Genomic DNA, 26994 nt, shown 5'->3' on the forward strand with positions numbered 1-26994 from the left:
GATATGTGTTGGACTACTGCAAGGGTCTGGCTGACGTGGTCCGCTCTTTCTCTCACCAGGTGGAAGCTACCACCCTACCACCGATAAATGATCCAGGGCACAACATGAAAGCTGGTGACTGGGTTGTCATCAAGAAACACATAAGGAAGTCGTGTTTGGAGCCACATTAGAAGGGGCCATATCAAGTAATACTAACGACTACTACTGCTGTGAAGTGTGCGGGAATTCTGAACTGGATCAATGCCAGTCACACGAAAAAGGTGACGTGTCCAACTGATGAGGAAGTTGAGTTGTTGAAAGTACCAACAACAGAGAAGGAAGTCTCAGGGCCGGACAGTGATCGAAGGGGAACAGAGACAGAAGGAGAGCCCGTTGAGGACGGCTTGGTCACTCCAGTAAGAGACGAAGGAGAAGAGACCCAGGGGGCTGACGGTGAGCCTATCTCAACTGAGGCACCAGGATAGCCAAGTCAGAAGGAGGTTCTCCCAGAAGCAGACAAATATGGAATTGGAACAGAGCCCCTGTTAGACCCAGAAGGTGAAGGAGTTGAGGCAGAAGAGAGTCAGAGTGTACAGACTCCTCCTGAGCAAATTGCAGGTCCATCAAGAGAAAACACCATAGAGTCAGAGGAGGGCGAAGGACTGTCACAGGAAAGATCAAAGGCCAGAGAGACACTGAAAGGAGATAAGTGGCCAGAGTTGCAAGTGATAAAGGGAAAGGTGGTTGTCGAAGATGCAATAGAGGAAAAGGTTGACACAACAAGGAGAGAAGACCTGAGTGAAGGAGAGTTGCAAGGTGATCGCAAGTTGAAAAGAAAGAGAGTATCGAACAGAAGGTACGCAGGCCCTGAATGGGCGTATGCAACGTCAGCTGAATGGCAACAAGAGTTCTTGGTGTTCTGCTTTGATCGAGAAATTCCAGGTCAGTACATTGGCACCTGAGTCTGGCCGAAGAGACTGAATTGGCAAAGAATTGATTGCAGGGAAAATTAAAATTGAGAAAAGAAATTGATAACTTACCGGATGTGACACTGTTACCCTGAATTGACTTTTGAAACACAATTTTGACAAGCTGCTAACCTGAATTGACAAGGATCCTGGGAGTGAATGTGAAAGCTGTAAATAATTGCTGAAAAAAGACTTTTGCTTGCTTTAACTTGGCTGAAAGAAAAAAAAAGAGAGTTTTAACCATCCTCTGTTGGTCGTTGTTTGAACTAACCGTCCTTCACTTTCTGATTCTTTACAGATCATGGCTAACACTAGAGAAGATTATAGGGGAAGTAGGCATTGTAAATGTTTGGGTGTTGGTTTGGGTATCGTATGTGTGATATTCATCATAGTTGTGATTGTGGGTATGCCATTAGTGGGTAAGAGTGGAACTAACAATGCTACAATTTCTGAGACAGTCACTGCAATAACAGCTTGGGGAAGGTTTGAGCAAGATACAAAATATTTGCATGAGGGAACTAACGCAAAAGGGGAACTATCCACTAATGTTTTCTATTGCTTGATGAGTGAGTATGTTGACCCATTGGATGTGAAGGATTGCTTTGTGTGCACACAGATTCCTGTTTCGGTACAAGAGGGGGTTACCTATCATAGTCGGCCTTTAACATATGGGATAAGTTGTAGCCTGTTACTAACAACATTCTATAACCAGGAAGAGATTCAATATTTTTATTCCAATCACAACCTTGTGTTTTCTTATGTGCCTATCATAGAGGATTTGAGTAGTGTAGCTAAGTACTATAGCATCAAATTAGTTAAGGGATTCTTTGAGGCGACATTAACAATTAGTACATCTTATTCACACTGCAATAATTTGAAATATTTGCTTACACCTGTAGAGAAAAGCTTTCTAGATCACACGGAAGATAGAAGAAGGGCATTAAAGGGTAAATTAGAGAAAGGATTGCAGCAGTGAGCCTTTGCTAGTAGTGAGAGTTATAGTGCAATTAGGGAACAGGGGAAGTTAGCTTTAGATGCACTACACATAGGGAAGCTATGCATATCTAGACCGAAGTCGTGTTATGACAATGTGTTTGTGGGAATGAGTGAATGAATGTGTTTTTGTTTCAAAGTAAGTGTTAAATGGACAGGATCCAGCGATCCCTGGGATCTCTTATATATGTGGACTTAATGCTTATTACCGTTTTCCAAAGGGATGGTATGGGGCATGTTATTTGGAGATAGTTTTCCCAAACATATATCAACTTGAGGACTTGAAAAGGTTTCCGAGATTGTCTGAATTACATCGAAATAGACAGAAAAGAGAAACTGCTGCTGGTGTAGTAGGAGACATTTTTGGGGCGATAATTCCTTCAGTTGGGGTTAACTTAAACTCCATAAAGATTCGAAAGCTGCCTACTATTGTGGATAACATGCTGACAAATTTTTCAGGGGCTATACTCCTGATGCATACTGAACTTGCTGCGGAGAGAGCTATGACTCTTCAAAATAGGCTTGTTTTAGACATTCTTTTAGCGAAAAATGGCAGAGTTTGTAAGATGCTTAATGAGCGCCATTGTTGTGCTTACATACCTGATAATAGTAATGAAATGAGAAGTATGCTTACTAACTTGACTAGGGATAGTACAGATTTGAAGGAACTGAAAGAACCAGGTGTTTAGGAAAAGGTTGGGAAAGGACTTGCTTCAGTGGGAAGTTGGGTTAGTAGTATTTGGAATGGGATATTGGCGAAAATAATTCAGGGAAAATTGATTGTTATAGCTTGCTTATTTGGATTATGGCTGTCATGTAAAATTTGTAAAAGAATTAAATTGAAAATGGTGAAAAATAATAAGAGGAGGGAAGAAAAACAAAGGGAAAAATTGTTTAGAGCAAAATCACAGAAGGAACGATTAAGAGAAGAAATTGAAATGAAGGAATTCTAGAACGTAAAATGTAAAGTGGGAAAGGTTTGTGTGATGACATGAGTCATCAGAGGAGGGATTGTTGGAGTGTGACCTTTAAAATTAATATTAACATGAAAAAGCTTGCAATATAATGTATAATGAAGCTGCATATAAAATGTGTTAACGTAGGAAATAATAATGCACACGTTTGAAATGTGCCCACAGGAAGTGGCCACCAATGTATACGGAGACTAATGAAACTTATTAATGATGAATTAATAATGTACTAATGTATGAATTTGTATTAGCATATTATGATTAAAGTCATGTATTGGGGTTTTGCTAAATTAATCACTAGGCCTTAGCTTGGCGAGGGTCTGGGCATAGCTGCCTGGCCTCATATTAAACTGTGTTTTTCTAACGTGCAATGTGCTGTTTTCCTGCAGGACATGAAGCTGTACTTTTCCAGAAGCTGGAGATATGTGTGGGTAGCCGTAGTGAATTCTTTCTCATGAGGCCCGATTTGCTCAAGGAGACGTTCTTGCCGAATGCAACAGTGAAATTTGTAACAGGTACAAGGCTGCCTAGACTAGGAGGTACAAGGCTGCCTAGACTAGGAGAAGACAATGGGACTACTGACTGGAGCGTAAAGTGTAACTTTTCTTACCTGACATTCCACCCAATGAAGACGTCAATTACAGGAGCCAATTAACTGAATGAGAACTGTGTTTTGTGGAAAATTCTAGTAAGGTGTGTGGAAGATTATTGGACAGAGATAAAGATGAACCAAAATGTATCCAATGGGAAATTAAGGACTAGTTCGACTGTTTTAATATAACCACATGACCAGAGGAGAAATCAGCCATTCTTCGCCATTCTTCACCATTCCTTGTCATTCTACAGAGAAGTTATCAGTTATACTTTGCCATTGTTCTTGGAGACTTTGCTGTTCTGATACTCTAATCCATCCTCAGCCCATTCCTCTTCTGATACTTTCTCCTCCTTATGAGGGAAGAGCCTTATTCTTAGCAATGCCATACTGAGACTTTTGCCCTGTCCTATCCTTGCTGATGGTGAACCGACTGATGTCCTAAGGACGAAGACTGAAGCTGTTTGCTGATTCATTCGGATGGGTAACTATCTAATGAAGTTGTAATTGTCTGTTGTCTTTTCTTTCTAGGTACCAACTGCTCTTTTGATAGAGGCCATAGTTAGATGTTTTCCAAATTTGTGTTTACTAAATTGTTTTGCATGAAGCCCAACATGCAGATGCTAATTCGAGGATAGTTAAGGTGTTCATCCAAAATTCGGACGCAAATAGACAAATGACTGAATTCTTGCTTTGTTAATCACGTATTATTGCAACCTGCTAAACTGTTCCTTACTAATGACATGTTAATGTTGAATGTATGTGCTCTGTATCTTGATGATCAATTGTGTTCTAACTACAAGTTTGGAAAGATAGTAATGAGGTTGATTGTTAATAACATTAACGGAGATGATATTAGACTGTAGCAAATAGGGAATTAATATTCTGACTTTTAACTAATTGGTATGGTTATTCATGACTGAAAGGTCATGGTGTGTTCGCTTTACTGATCTTAATTGAATGTCATTGACTAATTTGTAGATCGGGTATTGTGAATATTGATTAGGGTTATTGCGATAGTGATTGTGATGCCCAAAAGATATCTCGTTCTGGGAAGTCTCCGAACGTGGTCAAAAGGTCCATCGGCCTAGGCGTGTCTCCTTTGAAGTTTACTTATCAAGGCGCTGACGCACTAACATATGTAATAACGAGACAATCACATCATCTGACTCGACGTGACAAACCCGAGACTTCTCCGTATTTATTGTTTTATTATGTCATTTTTATTTCCATGGTTTTAAGATGTATTTTGGTGTAATGATTTTAATCGGCTATGAATTTTATTGATCAATCTGAAAATCTGGGGGGAAAACAATAAGGCACTGAAGGTTAAACGTGTAATTACTAATTGCGTCCTAATCACTTTTCATGGTGTAGCCATGGATGTTATTCAGTGAAATGGTAGGAGTTGTGGAAGTGACATTATGCAATCTTCTACCTAATGACATCACAGTATTGACCCTTTTTGGTTATTCTTAACCCTCAAACGCCTCTTACTGGGTGCCTGGAACCTAGAGAAGGTAAAGCAGAGGAAGCTACACAAATCAAACAAGGATTGTAGGGGCCAGTTGACTTTTTGACCCTGCTGTTGCCTGCTTGATCCTTAAACAAGGATGGCAAGGGCGGGGTAAGGAGTACCAAAGGGCAAGCCAAGGGTAACAAGCAGACATCATTTGTAACCCTTTACCACCCTTTTCCTTAGCACAAAAAGCTGGTTAGATCTGTCTGCAGGGTCATTTCCATGCAAAGGTTGATGCTGCCCTCCCTCAGTGACAGAAACAGATTTTTGAGCTGGGGCATGTGGGGCCATAATGTTTCTCAAGCGATGGGTCTTTGTGGGCTGCTGGACATTTAAAGTAGTAGAACTGCTATGGACAATGCTGATTTGTAAATTCTGAACGCTCTGCGGCCTACATAGCTACTTGAAACTGAGTGTTGCAGGGGTGCAGAGAAGCATTTGAGAGCATTTCTTCGAGGAGGTATTTTTTAAGAAAATTGCACCTAATAATGCATATTATACATAAATTGGCTGAAAGACAATAGATTCAGAATGGACAGATATGAAACATTTCAATACGCCAATGATTTGCAGTGTAAGCCTGACCATTACCATCGATTTCGAGGGCTCACCATCCAAAAAGAATTTTGAAAACATGGCGGCAAAATTAAGCATTTTCTACCACAATTTCGCAAAATGTGTCTAAAACGCCATAGGTATTTCAGGAACTCTAATGGCTAAATCATTTCATTAGTTGTATCATTTTATATTTAATGTATATAGCTTCTTTCTTCACTTGTGTATTCTGCTGTACACATGACACTGCTCTACAGCTATCATTCTGTTTTATGTTTACATACCCGTCTCCCCCAGGGACGTATAACTTGGCTATCAGTCCTGAACTCGGCTTTATTTCGATCCCCCAGTTACACTCTGTCTTTCCGACTACATAGCATTCACTGCGCTGCTATCTGTCACACACACACACGCGCGCGCGCTCTCTCTCTCTCTCTCTCTCTCTCTCTCTCTCTCTCTCTCTCTCTCTCTCTCTCTCTCACCTGGTACTCACATCCAGTCACCATACAGCAACTGTAGCGGTGAGCTGCATTGTGGGCCACATCCATGCTGTCAATCACACTCCAATCAAGCTCATTAAAAGAAGACTCTTACCTTATTGTAGGTTGGAATAGACCCATTGATGCTCACCTCGCATCAGACAATTATGCCTCTTGGAGGGCATTGTAGGGTGTAAGAGGGAATGGCCCGTGATAGTAAAATCGAAATAATGCCATAACATGAAACTCCACTGACACTCCTGCTCTGGCAGGCTGCCATAACAAGGAGCATGAAGCTGGAGGGGTCTTTATACGTGGCCCAAGGCTGTTCCCAGAAGAAAAAAGATCATTTTTGGAAAATGCTGGAAATACCATGGACTGAAGTAATTGTTATGTTACTTTTTGTTGCATACCTTGCCTTTAAACGTAATTATCGCTTGAGTGTACGGTTTCTTTTGCACATGATGAAATCAATACAAATTGGTTGATAAAGAAAATGGAAACTTTCTGTTGCCACAACTTATATTTAAAACAGAAAATGCACTGCCATTACATGCAGCAGGGGTGTGCACTGATATCCTGAAAGAAAGCGGAGGCAATGGGTTGCCACCTTTTCCCCATCCCCAAACCAAACTCCAATAGCACCACCAACTCTGCCCTCACCTTATTTTGGACAAGCCCCATCTATAGGAAACATATTTGCTATGTAGCTTTGTAAAATTTCTGATTTTTCAATTTCTGGAAAAAATTAAACACTGTTCTTTTGAGAGTTCAGTTGGTATTCTGTTTGTCGTTGTCACCAGGCCTTTAAGGCCAGGAAACTGTGTTAGGGCAGTGTACATTACACATGTTCACTCTATAAATTAGAAGCCACTCTTGCTATAATGACTGATGTTGTACTTTCTATGATAATGCCTAGTTATGTGATGTCCTCTCTGTTGTTTTTGAACAGTTCACCTAAATCCCTGTGCCCACTCATTCATGTATAGCACTCAAGGCAGGCACTCCCACAAATCATGTGTAGCAGCAGCAAGGGCGTAGCTTGATCAGTAAGATGAGGTGGGTGGAGGGATGAGGGGGTGTGAGCTTCAGAATTTCCAACAATCACGCTGGCATATAGGCCCTCATTATGAGTGTGGTGGTCTCAAGACCTCCTGTTAGACTTTTCATCCTTGGCGTGGTCTCCCTTAACTTTCTGCCTCTGTTCCCCTGGTTGTTGATGTGTGCTGGGCTCTGATTTTGCTGTTTTTGTTACTCTGGGCACTTAACAACTGCTAACCAGTGCTAAAGTGCTAGTGCTCCTTTACAAAATGTGTATGTAATTGGCTTATCAATGACTGGGATATTTGATTTAATAGTAAGTCCCTAGTACAGAGCACTAGAAGTGCCCAGGGCCTGTAAATCAAATGCTACTAGTGGGCCTGCAGCACTGGTTGTGCCACCCACATACGTAGCTCTGTAATCATGTTTCAGACCTGCCATTGCAGTGTCTGTGTGTGCAGTTTTAACTGTAAATTCGACTTGGCAAGTGTACCTACTTGCCAGGCCTAAACCTTCCCTTTTCTTACATGTAAAGCACCCCTAAGGTAGGCCCTAGGTAGCCCCAAGGGCAAGGTGCAGTATATGGTTAAGGTAGGACATATAGTAATGTGTTTTATATGTCTTGACAGTGAAATATTGCTAAATTCGTTTTTCACTGTTGCAAGGCCTGTCCCTCTCATAGGTTAACATGGGGGCTACCTTTAATTCTGATTAAAGTGTAGATTCCCTTTGGGAGCAGATGGACATATGGGGTTTGGGGTCTCTGAGCTCACAATTTGAAAATACATCTTTTAGTAAAGTTGATTTTAAGATTGTGTGTATGAAAATGCCACTTTTAGAAAGTGAGCATTTTCTTGCTTATACCATATCTGTGACTCTGCCTGTTTGTGGATTCCCTGTCTGGGTCAGTTTGACAGTTGGGCTGGTAGCACGTCACATTAGACAGTGACATAAAGGGAGCTGTGCTGTAGTCTGCATTTCCTGATGAGCCATCTGTGCTAGGAGGGAGGGGAGGGGTGGTCACTCACACCTGAAAGGGCTGTGCCTGCCCTCACACAATGCAGTCTCCAACCCCCTGGTGAGTGTCTGGAGCCTGGCCTGTGCAAGGCAGGACTTCACATTCAAGAGAGACTTTGCTTTGAAGTAGGCCTACTTCAAAGGAGAAATTGGGTATAAGAAGGTCACCCAAAACCACAGACTTTAGAACGCTTCTGGAAACTAAGAGGAACCTCTGCCTGGAGAAGAGCTGAAGAGCTGAGGAAGAAGAGCTGCCCTGCCTGTGACTGTGGTTTGTGGAGCTATCCTGCAGTTGTTTCTTCTGCCAGAGTAAGAGGGCAAAGACTGGACTTTGTGTGCCCTCCATCTTGTGAAAATCTCAAAGTGCTTGATGTAGTAGTACAAGGACTTTATTCGACTTTCAACAAGTCATAAAAGTAACAATAATTTACATTTTGATAAACAATAAATAAAATACAATAAGATAAGCTAAAATCTTAGAGATTAAAAAATAATAAATAATCTAAAATAGTTCAAGTTATGTTGGTAGCCCCCATGCACTTTCTTGTGCTTAATACAGAGCATAAAAAATTGGCCAAGGTTCTGCACATCTCGATAGATGATAATACCTGAAGGCAAGTGTACGCGGTGCGGCACTGAGGGAGATTGATTAGCCTTAGGAGAGGGCTACTAGACGCTTTCTTTGCTTAGTGTAGAATTTGCAAAATAAAACCACATGGAATGTGGTTTGTTGTGCCTTTGCGTCGCATGGGCAGGCCTTCAGGGTGGTGCTCCAATCATTCCTGGTTGGGAAGGTCACCAAACGATGGAATATATCCAGCCTCATTCTAGTGAGCACAAAACGATGGCGAGGATTTATCACGTTCATCAGATAAGGCTGAATAGCCTCCGTTGACAAGATTATTTGATTGTGACTGACGGTGGACTTTTTTGATTCAACCTCCCATCGTAGATCTTCTAGATATTTTAGTGCCATAGCACTCAGGTCTTTCCTAGAGATTGTTTCCAGGAGAGCTGGATTTGTGTAATAAGCTTTGTTGCCCATGTTTTCAAAGAAAGTCATGATGAATTTTAGCCATGGCACCCTTGTTGCGTATGTAGACTCCATGCAGTCGGTCAAATGGCCTTATTTAGTTCAGTGTATTCCGAGGTCCAAATTTTGTGCCATAGAAGTAAGGGTTGGATCTTTATCAGGTCGGTGATAAAGGGGGATCCTAGTTCTGAATGAATTATGTATGATGATGTGCCTTTTGGTACCATCAATATATATCTTAAAAAGTCGTTTTCAGCCGTCTGTAGCAGATTACAGTCTGTGTATCCCCAGATACCGGACCCATACGTGACTGCTGGGATGCACTTAGCTTTGTAAATTTTTATCATGTTTTGGCGGGGTAATCCCCCCTATTCTTTTAGAGAAAAACCTTAAGGCCATTGTTGTTTTAATATGCTGGGATTTTTTTATCTTCCTACAGTTAACCCAGGAGCCCTGATTGTCGAACATTATGCCCAGGTAGGAAAAGGTGCTTGCGGTTTCTACTCTCCCTTCCGCGGTTGTAATATTGTAGGGTTTGCCGCGTTTCCCACCACAATTCATGATGAATGTTTTTGAATAATTGACAGTAAGACCCAATTGTGACATAAATGTAATACAAGTATTTAGTAGTTTTTGTAAGGCTAACGGGGTCCTGGCCATTAAAACTGCGTCATCTGCATAAAGTAAGACCGGGACAGGACGGTTGCCTATTTGGGGTAGATCTTTACAATTACTAACCAGCACATTTTCTAAGTTGTTTATATACAATATGCTTGATGTAGAGCTTGCCTCCTGTTGTTTGAAGTCTCAGGGACAAAAAAGACTTCTCTCTGCCAGCACCTGGAGTCTCTGGAGAGACTCCTACTTTGCCCTGTGGTGCCCATCCAGTTCCTGGGACCCTAAAAGGAGAAGCTGGCAGCCTAGGAGAAAGAAAGCTACGCACAGAACACCATGTGAATAAAAGATTGATGCTAGTGTGCAGCGCCACCGAAGAATCGATGAACTGAGCAGGAGAAACGACGCACAGCATCGCTGACGGAGGCTGGGAGATCGCAATCCGCGCAGCGTGGTTTTCAGTTCATCGTACAGCCGGATTTCCAACGCAAACACCGTTGGGTGTGTAAAACCAACGCAAGGCCTGCCTGGACCCGAAAGTGCTGACCGGATCGACGCATCGCTCTCCTGCGGAGGGAAGAAACAACGTGCCCTGACCCAACGAAAAGAGAAATGACGCAAGGTCTCGCTCGTGAGTGAAATTGATGCATCGCAACCCCCTTTTTGACGCACACTCGCCCATGCAGGGTTATTTTTTGATGCACCCAATGTACATTTTCACGCTAACAGTGTTATATGTTTTTAAACTACAGAAAGACTCTTTTTGCTTTTTAATTGATGACTTGTGTATTGTGGAACTTTGTTGTTTTGTTCTTGTTTTGTTTAGATAAATATTTCCTATTTTTCTAAATCTGTGTTGTGTCATTTTGTAGTGATTTTATTAAGTTACTGTGTGTGTTGGTACAAATACTTTACACCTAACATTCTGAAGTTAAGCCTACCACTCTGCCAAACTACCAATGGGGTAAGCAGGGGTTAGCTGAGGGTGATTCTCTTTTACCCTGACTAGAGGGAGGGTCCTTGCTTGAACAGGGGGTAACCTGACTGTCAACCAAAGACCCCATTTCTAACACCTCCGCACTCAGGATGGTGGTTGGACCGCCGCAGATAGAGTGGTCTAACTGCCCTATTATGACCGTGGCCGGGCCACCAAGGTCCACCAGTCAACATCCTGGCGGTTTTGGCGGTTGTAATCCGCCAGGGTGGCGCTGCATGCAGCACCGCCCTGGGGATTACAACTCCCCAATCCACCAGCCTTTTCATGGCAGTTGAACCGCCATGAAAAGGCAGGTGGAATAGGGGTGCCGGGCAGTGGAAAGCGCAATGGGTGTTGCTGCACCCACTGGACCGCCACATAGCCGCTGTCTCGCTTACAAGCCGGCGTCAATGTTAAGGCCCTGCGGTGAACTCATAATAGGGCCGTGGTGTTCTGGCTGCACTGGTGGTCAGGTGGTGGTACGAGTTTGCGGGTGGCCTCTGCCACCCGGCAAACTCGTAATTAGGGCCATAATGTTCTACTGCATTATATGACAGGCAGGTCATAGGAGAGGGGCTTGAGAGGCAGTGGAAAGGGAGAGGAATGCGGATTGGTAAGGGCAGTAAGTGACGGAAAACTCAATATTTTGTAAACTAACCAACATTTTTAAAGAGTTTCAAACCAGAGAGGGAGAGAGTGTGTGAGCCATTGTTGTCTGTGTAAAAAGTCCTGATAAAATCCAATAGACTCCTCAACATACCGGTCTGAAATCACCTCTACCCAACTATTAACCAGAAAATGCAGTGACTGGGGGGCGTAGTACCCCAAACGCCCCCGCACCCTCCCACCCCCCCCCGCCCCCAGAAGCAACGCCCCTGACGTGTAGTAGCTGAAGGCCACGACCTTGTTAGTGTCCAAAATAACAACAAAGGTTCTAAAACAACTCTTTTTAATCAGTGTTTGGTGAGCGCACCAACAGACAAAATGCTACTTTACTTAGAGCTCGGAAAATACTCCGATGTTTCCTGGCAGCACTTTGTAGCTTCCATGGTCATAGTTAGTGCTCTATATAATAAAATAAAAACATTTAGAAAATGGAACTGATAAGATTCTTGCGTTCAACTCGATGTTATGTATTACAATCATAAAAGAATTGCACATATATTTCAATGCAGCAATAGACACCATGACAATGTGACGGCAGAAATTAAACGGCAAATGGAATATATTTAAAGAATAAACACAGCCTAAACCCCCAGTGACATAAATATGCTCAAGACAAACGTGTGCAGCTGGTTTCCACAATTAGGCTTTCTAACTGCACAAGAAAAATACATTGATCGCATTATTGCCTCCACCCCTCGAGAAAAAGGTTTATTTCATCATTAGTCTTCTAACCCTTTCTTGCCCCTTTGTCTCATAAATGCAAGAAACGATTTTCTTTGTCTAAGAAATATATTTTGTAATGAATCAAGATAGGAGGAAAATCAGATGCCAGAGAAGTGCCCAAGAGAAAACGTGTAATATGCATTGGCAGCCGAGCATTTCCCTGTGTGGCCTTCTACAAACAAGCTATGCACGAACTGAACTGACACATTTACAGTCGCTATATTATTTCAAGATACAAATACGAAATTTATCGATTTATATTAAAATCGTTCTTCAGACCGTCATTTCAGTTTGTAAAGACTCTGCCAAGGGCCTGATTTCGCATATTAATTGTCTGGGTGGATTTAGGTATTGGTAAACCACTTGACCCACAATTAAAAAGCACCCTTCAGGGAGATTTATTAGATAACAGAGTTTTAAAATGAATAAAGAATCCCTTAGTTTTAATTAAAAGGTTGCGATTCTTCTGTTTTTTTCTGTTTGACCCGTATCTCTTATTAATAGCAATGTCTCTACCGTTGATAAATAATAATTGCTAATAATAAGAAAGGAACATTTAACGTTTCCAAATGCAAAACAATTATATTTGGACACAGTTCGTTTTCCCTAAGCATATTAATTAACACAATATGTACTTTTTCAATTTCAAGTTGGCAACGAGTGGCGTGGCCAATAGATGTAGTCTGGTGGACCGGAAGTGTGGTTTCTTTAAGCAAGTTGGGTGTAGAGTATATTAGCTCAAATTTAGCGGGATTGGAGGTGTGATTTACTGTAGGCCAAGTCAGTAAGGTATTTGTGTGCCTACCTACCAGTTCCCTATGCAAATATCATTTTCAAATGCAATTTCACGTCAGTAGTTCGCCTAGTGCCAACTTGAACTTGCAAATGCATTACTCACACTTCTACCAATAGCGGAGATTTTTAAGTATGAGTATATGTGCTCACCAGACACGTTGTGAATATTTTAGGGTGGTGAACACTTTCAAACATGTGAATAAGTAGGTGCTCAAACTTTTGGTAGAATCATTCACACCCTAGAAATGGTTGGAGAATTATTACTTTTAAGAGTATGATTTGATTTGTAACTAGAGCTGGAATGTGGAAGCAAGTCCACACATTTAGCGAGATCCTGGAAAAGAAACCCTTTCATAGATTATTTTTGATTTGTTCCCATAGAGAAACAAAATAAACATGTGAGTGGTTTGCACAGTTTGAATTTGCCATTTTAAATAGATTTACTCACACTTAAATGTTACCAGTATAGCAGAACATTATGTGTGAGGATATCTATTCACCAGGACAGATACTGTCATGAGGTACTGGAAGTACTATTAAAACTAATAACGAACTCCACAGCAATCAAAAATGTAAACAACCCATTAATGTGAGCCTAAGACTGTAAACTGTGTAAATTGGCAGAATTAGTCACTTCACCTGGGCCAATTAATTTTGATTTAGGACGTTTTTAACAATTATTCTTCAGTATTGAGATCAGCATCTGCACCATCAGTTATTTTGCCGATCAAAGGAACTTGGTTAAACTTTATAATGGGCGATGACGAGTTGATCAGGTCATTAGGAGCTTCATCCAAGACTTATGTTTGTGACTGTGTGAAATTTGTTGGCTCTGACAAAGTTATAATAGGAGGATAAGGACCTCATAATTTACTTACAGAAGGGCAAATATTCTGGTGATGAATGTAATTTACCAGAGGTCGGAGTTAGTTTCCCTAATTAGGGAGCAACTAAATGCATCAATATAAACAATGCTCCTTGCCTTTTATAAGAATCACATGCTTAGAATGTGATTCCGATTGATTTTAGGTGATTCTTGAAGTTACAGGCATAATAAATTATTCCCACAGACTTGACCTTCAGGCAAAAGGGCCTACATGAAAGGACGATTTGCTCTCGTTACACTCTGCACCTCTCTTTGTGCTGACCCCTGTCTGATGGTCTGCATCACTATAATTTACTTTATATAATTGTCAGTGTAGTCTGAGTCATGGGAGATGCGTGCAAGCTACAAACCCAGATCTAGGCATTTAGCGCCTCCGGTCTTCAGTCAGCAGCTGAAAGTTGCATAAGGTATAGATGTGTGAAATTTCTTTACACAAATCTAGGCATGATAGTCTTTTAAAGAGGGCTCTCATTAAAACCATCCTGAAGTCGGGACAGATGCCTATTAGTCTTAAGAAGGCCCTAGTCTTCCCTCTCCGATGCTTTCTCTGGTAAAGTGTTGTAAACCACTATTGAGGTGCAATTGATATTTCTGCCAATCAAAGCAAGCAGTCCTTAAGCTACCACACTCTTTTTCCTTCAGTAGAGTGCAAAAGTTAAAAACACAAGGCGTGTAGACTAGTTCTAGAAGCCATTAGAATTAAGCCAGATTCACCAGAATGGACACCAGATTCAGATGGGAAGTCCCTGGGTACCCCCAACTCCTACCTTGGATATTACGGAATCCATCAACACAACACTGCAGCTGTGTCCTGAAGTGCTTGTGTCCCTTTAATCCTAATTATTTGTTTCTAAAAAAACATAAATGATTTAAATGAAAAAATAGTTCTACTTGGGTGTCGGTCTAATTCCAAATTGTAATGATTCTGAGCCAGACACCGTCCAGAGGGTTATGACAGGAAATACAATGCAATTTACTTTATCTTGCCTTCCACAATGCCATCTCACTGTGACCTGAGGCTGTCAAAGCGATGCCTTGTTTTAAAATAATAGTCTTAAATTCCATAGCAGTGTACAGACAGGCAGTCTCTATGCTTCCATTAATCGTCCCTAAATGTAAAGCTTATCACGATAACTACAGGGCTCTTCCTTGTCTGCAGTCTCTGTATCATTTAATCTGATACATTTTATTAGAACCCACCATACTGAGAATATATTTACCACTCTCATAAGCATAAATTAAATGCATGTAGCCACTCTCCTCCACGTAACTGAACAAGGCTCTTGCCCACAGAGTCCTCCATAACCAGGACTGCAGTATTTGTGGGGCAGCAATGCCACACCCAGTATTACCTATACAGCTGGCTTTGATAGTCCTAGATTGCAGTATTACCACAGTATTTCAACTAATTCCCTCTAGACCCTTATGAAATGGGGAACAACGTTCAGGATTAGCATTATCGCACCAATTTGGACATACTGTTTCATAGTCCTGCACTTTTCCCTGTGGAAAAGTCCTCTAGTCTGACCTGGAGAAGTTATTCATGAAATGTGTTTTTTTTCACATGATTTAATAGCACAGACCTCGTAATTTCGTTTTGGTGAGAAACTCATGTTTACACCCAAAATAGTATAAAAAGTCACTCATAATGAGGGCCAGAGTTGGGAACTGGTTAGTCAGAGACAGTGCAAGCAAATTATAAATTGATTCTGTAAAGAACATACATTTGTGCCCCACATATCCCACCAACACTGACTTTAATCCTGAGAACCAGGCATTCATTCTTTTTGTTATTCATTCATTTAGTTGTACTTCTAATTACTACTACTAGTTGCTAGTTTACTACTAGTTTAGTACTAGCTTCAGAAAGAAAAACTTTCATTTTTAGAACTGGACTGGAAAGGATGTAACCTGGTGGGAATTTTAACCAAAGTCACATTCACTCCCTGTAGGATACTGTCTAAACCACAGGCCCACTTTACAATACATTATTTATTTTTGTCAAGTTAAGTCAAGTCATAAATACTTTAGTTCGGCTGAAAGCCATAAAAGCAATACATCATAAGATACTGTAAAATGGATACATTCATGCAGTTCCATACATTTTAAAATACACCTATACATTTAACAGTTTAATATCAATGGCCTGGGTAACATATAATATCTTCTAATTCCAAGAACCCTCTATACATTGGCAAGGTAATGATTCTCTCCCTACTGTAGTCTTAAGCCATTCAAGGTTCACTTATGTGTCGAGCCTTTGAGGTATCCATTTTTGATCTGAGTTTCGATGCCCATGGTAGACACCTAGACACTGCAAATGTAACTTCTTGTGTTTCAGTTTTCATAAGCCTCATAACCTCCCAATGGTGTCTTGCACCCCTAACTTTACATAAAGGTAGTACCCATATCTTCTGCAGTTGCTCATATAAAGAACACAACAAGAAGTGCACTTCAGCCTCGCGTTTGTAAGAGCAATGAGAGCAGACATATTGATGTCTTAGTCCCATTTAACCGTATAGGATCTAAGCAGCAATACCTCACATCTGAACAAGACGTATAGCCGCTTCGCCTGGGAGGGCAGTTTTCTATTAAGATAGGGTTCAAAGTACAGAATACATTTGTGCAATAGAAACTGAGCTGATGTACTCCCTTCCTTCCTTCTGATCACTCCAGGACTCACATGCTCCTAGTATTGTTTTTCAGTTTCTGACTGACGCCTCTTCTAATTGAGCCAGGGTCATCTCACAGTTCACCCATATTGACTAATTTGCTTAGAGGTTTTTATATGTTTTAGCCAGGGGGTTCGTGTTTGGGGATCTAGATCTACTAGTTCTGCAACAGAATCCCTATATGGGGATGGTTCCCCTGACGACCACACCCTGATCCAATACAGAAGAGGTGTCAAGAGGTAAAAAGATACACTTTGGGGAAGGTTAAAAAGGGCCCTAATAATGTTACAAATCTGTCATCCCCTCTCTAGGGGGCACTGTAAACAGACTATCTGTAGCCTGGGAATCACCATTAACATTCACCCAGAGTCCCTTTCTGACTCCTGTTTGATTCCCTTTTCGATATGGTATACTATTAAAGACCTGCACACACCTGTGATCACTCTTGTGCAGCCCAGCCATGTGACTCCACCCTGGGCTTGCTGCTGCCTGGAACTGCTTATAAGCTGCCATTTCCTGAAGCTCCTCATCGTGCATTGGAGTGTGTTTCCTTTATGTGCCAGACCTCTTGTTGGCTGGTGTTCCAGTCCTGTTCCTGCTTTGCTTCAGTCTGAACCTGCTCTCTGTTTCCAAGTCCTGTTCCTTCTTGTTCCAGCTTTCTGTGTTCCAGTCCTGTTCTTGTTTGCTTCAGCCAGAGCCAATTCTCTGTTTCCCAGTCCTTTTCCTGCTTGCTCCAGCAAGATCCTGCTCTCTGTTCCAGGGCTTGTTCCTGCTTGCTTCAGTCAGCCCTGTTTCTCAGCCTTGTTCCTGCTTGTGTCAGCCTGAACCTGCTCCCTGTTTTCCAGTCCTGTTTCTGCTTTGCTTTGCTTCAGCCTGAGCCTCTTCCTGCTTTTGCCCCCAGTTTGGTCCTTCTGTTCCTGTTTCCTCTTGGGTTATTGTGTCTGGTAAGTGTACTATCAGTCCTCACCTGTGTATAAGTGTTTTCCTTTTTACTGGGGTTGGCTCCTGGTTTCTATGATGCAATTCATGCCCCATCCTTTGTCTAGTGTTGTATGTAGTCTTAAGTGCCTAACAGTGACATTGTGTTATTACTGTTTTCCAGGAATTTTCACTGTGTTTCCAGCTGGACCCACAAGAGCTTGTCTTGTGTATGTAAGTACAATCCTTGTTTCTGCCCTAAGGGTCCAGAGACAGAATCACTTCTGCTACCTCTATTCTATGGGGCTTGCGGGATAACTATCTGTAAGAGTAATCTGCACAGAGGCATTGATATTCCCAGTTGCTGTGGGAAGTTCTGATCCTTACCTGTGTACAGCCCTAGTGGTAATCCCAGTGTATGCCCTTAGCTGCTTTTCTGCTTCGGTTCACTACCTACATAGGGAGTTATTCTGTGACCTCGAGGGGTGCCCCAACCAGAGTCCAGAGAGAACTGCCCGGAACCGTGACAAATAAACTTATTCTCCATTTGCTGTAATACATTTGCATTCAAGCATCCCTAAATTTCTGCCCCATAAATGGAGGCAGTCACAGCTGCGGCTTTATATACTTTTAGAGCTGGCAACACCAGTCCCCCATTTAATGCCTTGTATCTTCTTCCTATGGCCATTGATCTACAATGGAATATAGACTTCAGTCAGTCAGTCAGTCAAATAACTTTATTCGGCAATTGCCATAAAAGTACAAACCAAGACACATTTACCGATCTATAAATAGTATAAAATAAAACTTAAAACCATTGCTGAAAACACCACATGAGCATCCAATCTGAAACCCCTTGACATACATAGATAAATATACTAGACATGATTAAAAATCACAAAGTCAGAAAAGTACAAATATTAGCTTTAAAATGATATACTATACGTACATACAATTTTTAAAAAGGAGTAGGCCTTTTCCTAATACTTAAAGAAGCTGTGACAAAGTCTAATACATGATGACACATTTGAATATCAGGCAATCTCTGAAGATATAGTAGGGCTTCCTTATAATGAATGGGTCTAAGAAGGCGTAACGTGGGTAAAATAAAGGCCCCTCTAGGAGCAGCGTATAAAGGGCAAAAAAGAAAAAAGTGCAAAGTGCTCTGAGTTGATTTGGAGTCACAGGGACAAAGTGGTAAGTCCTTTTTCCAGAAACATGGTTCGGGGAAAGCTACCTTAAAATGAATTAGATTAAGTCTAAAAAGTGTTAAAAAGGAAATTATTCTAGAACTTGAAAACCAAGTCAAATAGGGTTCAAGGCATGGAACAGTCACAATCCGAGAGTAGGAATCAAAAGATTTCAATTTCAGGGAACTATAAAATCTCTGCTCTGATATGCGCTTCGAGTAAGTAGACTTCAAAACAGACCTAGAGTTTGTGGTTAACAAATGAGGATCATCAAACATGTATCTAAGCCCTAGGTTCTCAAAAGAGTTTTGCAGAAACATAAGCCAGGGAATCCTATTTGAATTTTCCAATTGTAGACAATCAGAGATACAGTCTTGGACCAAACTTGCCGTAGGGTTTGACCAACATCTGATCCAGAGCAGTAGGGGGGCCATAAAGACCCTGTCCTCCAAAAAGCACTGACCAAGTTCTTCATGGCAGATTATATTTGCGGTGCATTTTGGAACCAACAATAATCTGCGCAGGAATTTATTTTCAACACTCTGAAGAGACGGTATTTTATTATAGCCCCAGACGCCTGCCCCATAAAGGACTGATGCAGTGCATTTGGAATTATAAAGAGTTTTCAACTGTGCAGGGGGTCTGAGGCCTAATTTATTTGAAAAGCGAAAAATTGCTTTGTTGTTCCTTATCAACTGTTGGAGCTTAAAATTAATGTGTGTCTTCCAGGACAAGGAAGAACTCATGTACATGCCTAGATAACAAAATTCTTTGACCTTAATAAGAGTGTGCCCTCCCATAGTAAATTGTTTAGACTTTGTATTGCGTGGGCCACAAGTCATAACGAAAGTCTTGGGGTAATTTACTTTCAGATCAAGGTTCAACATAAAATCATAAAATACATCCAGTAGTCCCTGTAAACCGTTTGCAGTACGAGCAATTAAAACTGCATCGTCAGCATATAATAAAACTGGAAGTTGTCTCTGGCCCATCTGCGGTATGTCCTTTGCATGTTTTAACAGTGAATCATAGAGCCCATTAATGTAAATCAGAAAAAGAAAAGGGGCTAAGATACAGCCCTGCCTTACACCCCTAGTTGACGGGATGGAGGAGGTTCTCTGCCCATGTGAGCTGGCCTGAACAGAAATCGTTAGGTCTGTGTGTAGGCGTTTAATAAGCTCCAATAGAGGCGGATCGCAGCCTAAGGCTTCCAAAATTAGCCATAACTTTGACCTATTAACCATATCAAAGGCACTGGTTAGATCAATGAAAGCCATGTGAATAGACTCTTTTTTGACTGTCACGTATTTGCTGAGTATCAGCTGCAAGTTTAAGACTTGCTCAACTGTGCCTACACCAGGTCTGAAACCAAATTGAATAGGGGATAAAATCTGGGCCTCGGACACCCAATCTTCTAAACGGGACAGCATCACGCTACCTAAAATCTTTGCCGTCGAATCGATAAGAGAAATTGGTCTGTAACAAGAAGGATCTTGTCTATTTCCTTTTTTGAAGATAGGAACAATAATAGCCGATTTCCATGAGAGGGGCACGTTACTATTTACCACACTATTCAACACATTTGTAACTAACGGACCCCAAAGATCAATTTCTGATTTAAAAAGATCAGCGGGAACCCCATTGGGGCCAGGCACTTTTCCCTGCCTTGATCTATCAATGGCATTTTTGACCTCATCGAGGTAAAAAATAATGTTTGGGGCCTTAGTTTTGGAGTCTAAAATAAAAGGTGCAGAAGGATTTACATGCGAATTCTCATAAGTTCCTGAACAGAAGACTTTCCTAAAATGAGTTAACCAGACGTCCTCAGCAATAAGACAGTCATTGGCCAAAGAGTGGTTACCAGAAAAGTAAGAGTGATTTATCACTTTCCAGAATTTAGAAGTATCCTTCTGCTCAGATGCAGCCAAAAGTTCGCCCCAGGCCCTAGACCTAATTTCTGATTTCCGTTTGTCAATGGCAGCCTTATAATCGGCTCTGGCTATTTTAACTAATTGACGGGAGAGAGGAACTGCTTTAAGTGCATCTTTGAGTTTTTTGTGGGCAGATGAGCACGCAGAATCGAACCATCTGTGGGCCACCGGCCCTTTCGCGGGCCTGTCCGCCGCCAGGGCGCGTGAGATGTCAGTGCTTAAAGATTCAAATTCACGCACTATGCGGTCAGAATCTAACTGCTGGGACAGACACATATGAATCGAGTCAGACCTACTTCTTACAATTTCCTGGTTAAAAATTTTTGGATCTATTTTGTCCCATTTTAGACGTATGCCACAATTTGGATTATAAACAGTAGCAGTGCTCAAGCTTTTATTCTTGGGTGCCTGAAAATTTTTTAGGTCCAATATAATGCTAAGGGGGTTATGATCGCTCGCACAATGAGGCTTAATCTTAAATTCTTGAATTACTTAAAAATCAGAGGAGCTGATAAGTATGAAGTCGATAATGCTCCCCCTCAAATTCCCTGTAAAGGTTGGTGTATTACAGGCATCGGGGGCCAATTTCTCGGTGACATGAACCAGATCAAATTTACAAGTAAAAAGGTTTAAGGCATCTTCTTCAGATGTATGGTTAAAATGAATTACTGACTCTCTGCCCTCGGCAGGAAAGGCACACAGGTCCATGTGTTCTTTGCTGCACAGAGGAGTATTGAAATCGCCCACCCAGATAATCATTAGATCACTATTCTGCAAAACATGTGAAGAATCTATGAGGTCCGTTACCTCTTCCAGATGACCCATAAGGAGGCCCTGAGGGATGTTATTGTAAAAATTTAAAATTAGGATATCCTTTAGGCCACTAATAGAGACCAAGTCAACCATAAAATAAAGGGAAGACCAGATTAAAGACACATTTAAAAGCGGAAGATGTACGGAGACAAGAACTAAAAGGCCGCCACTAGCTCTCCCCATTTGGGAGGTTAGTGCTGCCTGACACAGAGAGGTGAAACCGTTCAGAAGGAACGTATCTTTGGACCAGGTCTCCTGTAGACAAATTATATCGTAGGAGGAAATAAAGCTCTTCCAGTCCGATTTGTCAGATTTGGATCGCAGCCCTGCTATGTTCCAGCTAAGCAGAGTTAATGGTCTAGACACAGGACATGACATTAGAACATTAGTATTTATAGGAACTTTCAGATCCAATTCAGGCTTTCCTGTGTCCCAGGTACATTCAACGTCGACGTTCCCAGCCTTCGGTCTCTCCATGTTAGAAGAACAGGGGTGGATCACCGATAGTCATTCGTTCTCGTCAAGGTGACTAAGAGTCGAGAACCGGTTGCTAGAGGGTACAGTAACCTGTAAATGAAGCCTTTCTGGGTCTGGTCTGTAAATACTTGAATTAGTGACAGTGCGATTTGGTAGGAGCACAGGGTCGTAAAAATGACACAGGGGATGTATTTGAATCCTGTTAGTTGACATATTACAGTGGCCCAAATTGGTCAAAAAAAGGTCTACTGAACGAGGATTAGCAAAATTTAAAACGACATAGTCTCCCTCCTCCAATACCTTGGAATATCCTACCCTCCTCACTCTTCGGGCCATGAGAATCTTATCATTATGAAAACAATTAGGTTTGAAATTGGAGTTCAACCAGTGACCAGCTTTTCTAATTAGGGAGTGGGTATCTTCTTGTTTGGAGCACTCCAGAGGAGGAACATTTGAGAGAACCAGAACGTACGGATTGCAGGCAGGTGGTAAATGTAAAAAGTCTGCATGGTTAGTAAGTTTATTTGGACCTTTGTCATGTGTCCTAGAGGAATAAACTTCCCTTGTCGGCCCTAATACAGGGTTGTCAGCATGAGTTCCTTGACCAGAGACGGCTTGTGGATCAAGCGAAGAATTACTTACACCTTGGGGTACCAAAGTAGAGGGAGGAGTGGGTTGATGGGCTGGTTCAGGGCTATGATGTATTCCCGTACATAAAGGACCTGGTTTTAAAAAACTAGATAAAAACCTGGTCACGTCATTACAAAAGCAATCAAGCTTCCTAGCGAACAGAGTGGTAATTTTTGCCTCTAGAGTTGCGCAAAAGGATTTGAGTGTCTGGTCAATAAAACTAGAACAATCTTCAGGAGCATCCTTACTCAGAGGGCATTCGGGGAAGGAGACCAGGGAGATTGGGGGTTGGTCACTTTGGGCCGGGAAGGTAGGTAGTTTCTTTTTGGAGCCCAGGGCCTTTTTTGTGTTTTTGGGCTTTTTCCCGGCTCTCCTCTTCTTCAAAGGAGGAGAATCGGCCTGAGAGCAAGAGCTTTCAAGAGGAGGAGTAGCTAAAAGGGGAGAAGAATTGATTCGGTCGGTAGTGGGGAGTATATCGACGCCCAACTGACTGGCATTCAGAGGCGAAATCAGTGATAAAGGACCAGTTCTTGGAAAGGTGGAAATGTGAATGATAGGTTCCAAGGGGGGGTGTTGAACAGTACTTTGAACAGCCCCAATCCTTTCTTCTACATGTTCAAGTTCAGATTCGATGGCCCCCATCACAGAAGATAAATAACTAGTAATGGAGGACTGAAGGGAGCTGGACCCGGCTTCCCCCTTCTGAACATTAGTCTTTCTTTTCCCCATATTTAATAACAGACTCACACAGTATCTGACACAGCACCCAGATGGAATTACCACAGGCGGAAGGAGTAGACTTTGGGGGGGGGGCCCAGCCCGGCCTCTTCCGGTTGATGACGGGCGAAGGACGGGCCCGCCCTTGGCCCGTGCGCGTCCCGCGCAGCGGGAGCGCGAGAGTAATTTAAAGGGCTCCTGCCCTTCAATCAAAGTCCCGGCAAGGTCCCGGCAGCAACGCACTTCCTGCGACGGCGGGAGCGCGAGAGTAATTTAAAGGGCTCCTGCCCTTCAATCAAAGTCCCGGCAAGGTCCCGGCAGCAACGCGCTTCCCGCGACGGCGGGAGCGCGAGAGTAATTTAAAGGGCTCCTGCCCTTCAATCAAGGTCCCGGCAAGGTCCCGGCAGCAACGCGCTTCCCGCGACGGCGGGAGCGCGAGAGTAATTTAAAGGGCTCCTGCCCTTCAATCAAAGTCCCGGCAAGGTCCCGGCAGCAACGCGCTTCCCGCGACGGCGGGAGCGCGAAAGTAATTTAAAGGGCTCCTGCCCTTCAATCAAGGTCCCGGCAAGGTCCCGGCAGCAACGCGCTTACTTTTCTCCAAATGGGGCCCCCATGTCATTGTTTCAGAGAGCCTTACCTCTAATAAATTTAAACTTTTTCCAGTCTAACCCCACCTATTTTCATATTGCCTCTAAAGGATCGATGCAGGCTTATAGCCATAAATTTTGATTTTGTTGGATCAAGCTCTAAGCCCCTTTCTATACAAAGGTCAGTGAAAGGGGTCCAACTCTCGTTGAAGGCCGATTGGCATTCTCGATATGAGGAGAGTATCATCCGCAAACATGAGAAATGGAACAGGTGATCTTGCAAGTTTAGGTACATCGTGCCTACATTTTAATAACTATTTCATTGCTCCATTTATATAGAGTCTGAACAATGTAGGCGAAAGAACACATCCTTTTGTAACTCCCCTATTAATGGGGATCTTAGTTGTTAGATCCCCTCCCCTGTTCCATCTGACCCTGCCATAAGTGTCCTTATGTAATGTTCTCAATAGCCATATGAGATCTTTAGGTGTCCCACACGTTTCTAGAACGTTCCAAAGTTCATCCCCCGGGACCAGATCAAAAGCAGCTCGGAGAACTAGAAAAGCTATGTAAAGATGATCCGGCTTCAATGTAGTATATTTCCAACATAATATCATGAAAGTAAAGACCTGGTCTAATGTACTAACACTTGCCCTAAAGCCAGCTTGGACATCATCAAGAATTAAGTTATTATTAAGCCAGGCCGTGAGCCTCACCATTACCTGTCTACAGAATATTTTCTGGCTTGTGCCTATTAGGCTTATGGGCCTATAGTTGGCTGGCTCATTTCTGTTTCCCTTTTATGTATGGGGGTTATAACTGCTGCTTACCAAGGTGGTGGGATCCCTTCTCCCCTCAATATGGCATTGCTCAGAGTGTTAATATACAGATCCCAAATGTCAGGCTGGGAAAGGTAAAGATCACCAGGAATACTATCTAGCCCAGGTGCCTTTTCTCTTTTACCCTGCTTCATCGCATTATATGTTTCAGCCAAAGTGAAGTTCACTACTCCTTTTTCTATACCCTCCAATGTGCTATCAAGTGGAGCTGTGTCATCACTACTTTCATCCAAGCCTTTATCATGAATCACAGAGGTTTCCCTTATCCCCTTCTCCTTCACTGCATATAGACCCTCGAAATGGACTACTAATTTCTCAAGTGGGACAGTTCGTTACATATGCTTATCGATTGTGCAAGATCCCAATGTTACAAGCTTCCAAAAAGCTTTTGCATCCTCTTGATGTTGAGCATCTGCTAGTACCGCTCACTTCTCAGTTGCCCAGCCTTTGTTTACCTTTAGCAAACAGCTTTACATTTCTTCCTGGCGTTTCTTATTTGCACCTGGCCTCCCTCCTTGAGAGCATTCAATAGACTGCCTTTGGCAGATCTACATTCTCTGGTATACCAGGCAGGCGGATGTTTTCCCTTCCTATCCACTCTTTTCACTTCTTTCCCAATGAACATTCTTAACTCCCTCACTGATTTCTTTAGATAATATTTCCTCAAAGAGGTTATAGATGTGTGTTAAGGCCATACTATTGTTCATTATCGCTGGCCACTTTATATTCCTCACGTTATTAGAGGTCTAGAGCATGTCAACATTAATTACTGGATTCAGGTTTTGGTTCTCAAAGGGACTTGATTCCATCTTAACACTTAGAGCATGGTGGTTGCTATGCGTTCTTAACACAATTTCCATATCTCCCGGAAAAAGCCATACGAGCTGGTCTATAAAAATATAATCTATATTACTTGTTATCGAGCCCCTTCGAAAGGTTGGGCATTGGAAAATGTTGGATTTTGTGTTGCTATTTACTACTCTCAGGCCCTGGGCCGAAATCAAATCGGCAATATGTAAAGCTATGAATGAAGTATTTTTTCCTTTAGCTTCAAGGGGACTGGATCTTGCCACTATTGCAGGTAAGTGGGTCTCCATTCATTCCCTTTCCATCTCCATTGTTGTTGTAGTGTTACAATCCCCTGCTTTTATTTTTAGCAAATTCCCATGGAGCTTATCCAGCAAATTTGATAAATGGTCCACCAAGGGGGACAAGCTAGTTAGCAATACAGATCTTAGATATATATTCACAATAGCTATAATTTTTGTTTCAAAGTGGGTGAAGCTTCTTATCTCAAGGCCTAGTAGGTCTCTGCTCTGAAAGGGAATTATTTAAATATCAGGGAACAAATTCAACCAGAGCCATACTAGTAGGCTGCCAGAAGCCATCCCTGTAAGTGAGGGGGTAGCTTCTACACTAAGGCCCTCATTACAACCCTGGCGGTCGGTGGAGAAATGGCGGTAATACCGCCAACAGGCCGGCGAAAAAAAAAATGGCATTACAAGCATGGCGGTGACCGCCATGCTGAACCGCCATTTCTCCACTCCGACCACCAGGGTGGTAATGACCGCTGGGCTGGAGACTTCGGTCTCCAGACCAGCGACTGTCACTACACTGCCGGCGGTATCACATCCCTGCACACCGCCACGGATTTCGTGGGGTTTTGTACCGCCACAAAATCCATGGCGATAGGCACTGTCAGTGCCAGGGAATTCGTTCCCTGGCACTGATAGGGGTCTCCCCCACCCCCCTTCCCCACCCTGAGTCCTCCCCCCACACCCCTGACCCCCTACCATTCCCCAAAGGTGGTACTACCCCCTCCCCACCCCCTCACTTTGACACACACCCCCCTTTCATGCACACAGACACCACCACCACACATACCCGCACACATACTAACAAACTTTCCAACAGACACACACAGTCATACACGCACACATACTCACAGACAAACATACAGACAGACACGCACACATTTCCAAACACACAACACCCCGCATGCATACACGCACTCACACACCCCCTCTACACACTCACACTCACACCCCCATGCACGCACACAACACACAACAGCCCTCACCCCCCTCCCCTAACGGACGATCACTTACCTTGTCCGGTGATCCTCCGGGAGGGAACGGGATCCATGGGGGCTGCTCCGCTGCCAGCACCCCGTCACCAGAACACCACCACACCGAATCATGGGATGTGATTCGGTGGGCGGTGTTCTGATGACGTGGCAGTGGAGGTGGAGCAGCCTCCACTTCCCCGCCGACCGCCAGTATAGCTGCTGGCGGCTCTCCGTCCGAAAAAGGATGGAGGGTTGCCAGCAGTCATGATACGCTGCGCGGAAAACCTCCTGCACTAGCGGTCTTCAGCGCGGCGGTACCTCGGCGGTCTTTCAAAAAGACAGCC

The sequence above is a fragment of the Pleurodeles waltl genome, chromosome 12 (assembly GCF_031143425.1).
Source record: "Pleurodeles waltl isolate 20211129_DDA chromosome 12, aPleWal1.hap1.20221129, whole genome shotgun sequence".
Classification (NCBI taxonomy): domain Eukaryota; kingdom Metazoa; phylum Chordata; class Amphibia; order Caudata; family Salamandridae; genus Pleurodeles; species Pleurodeles waltl.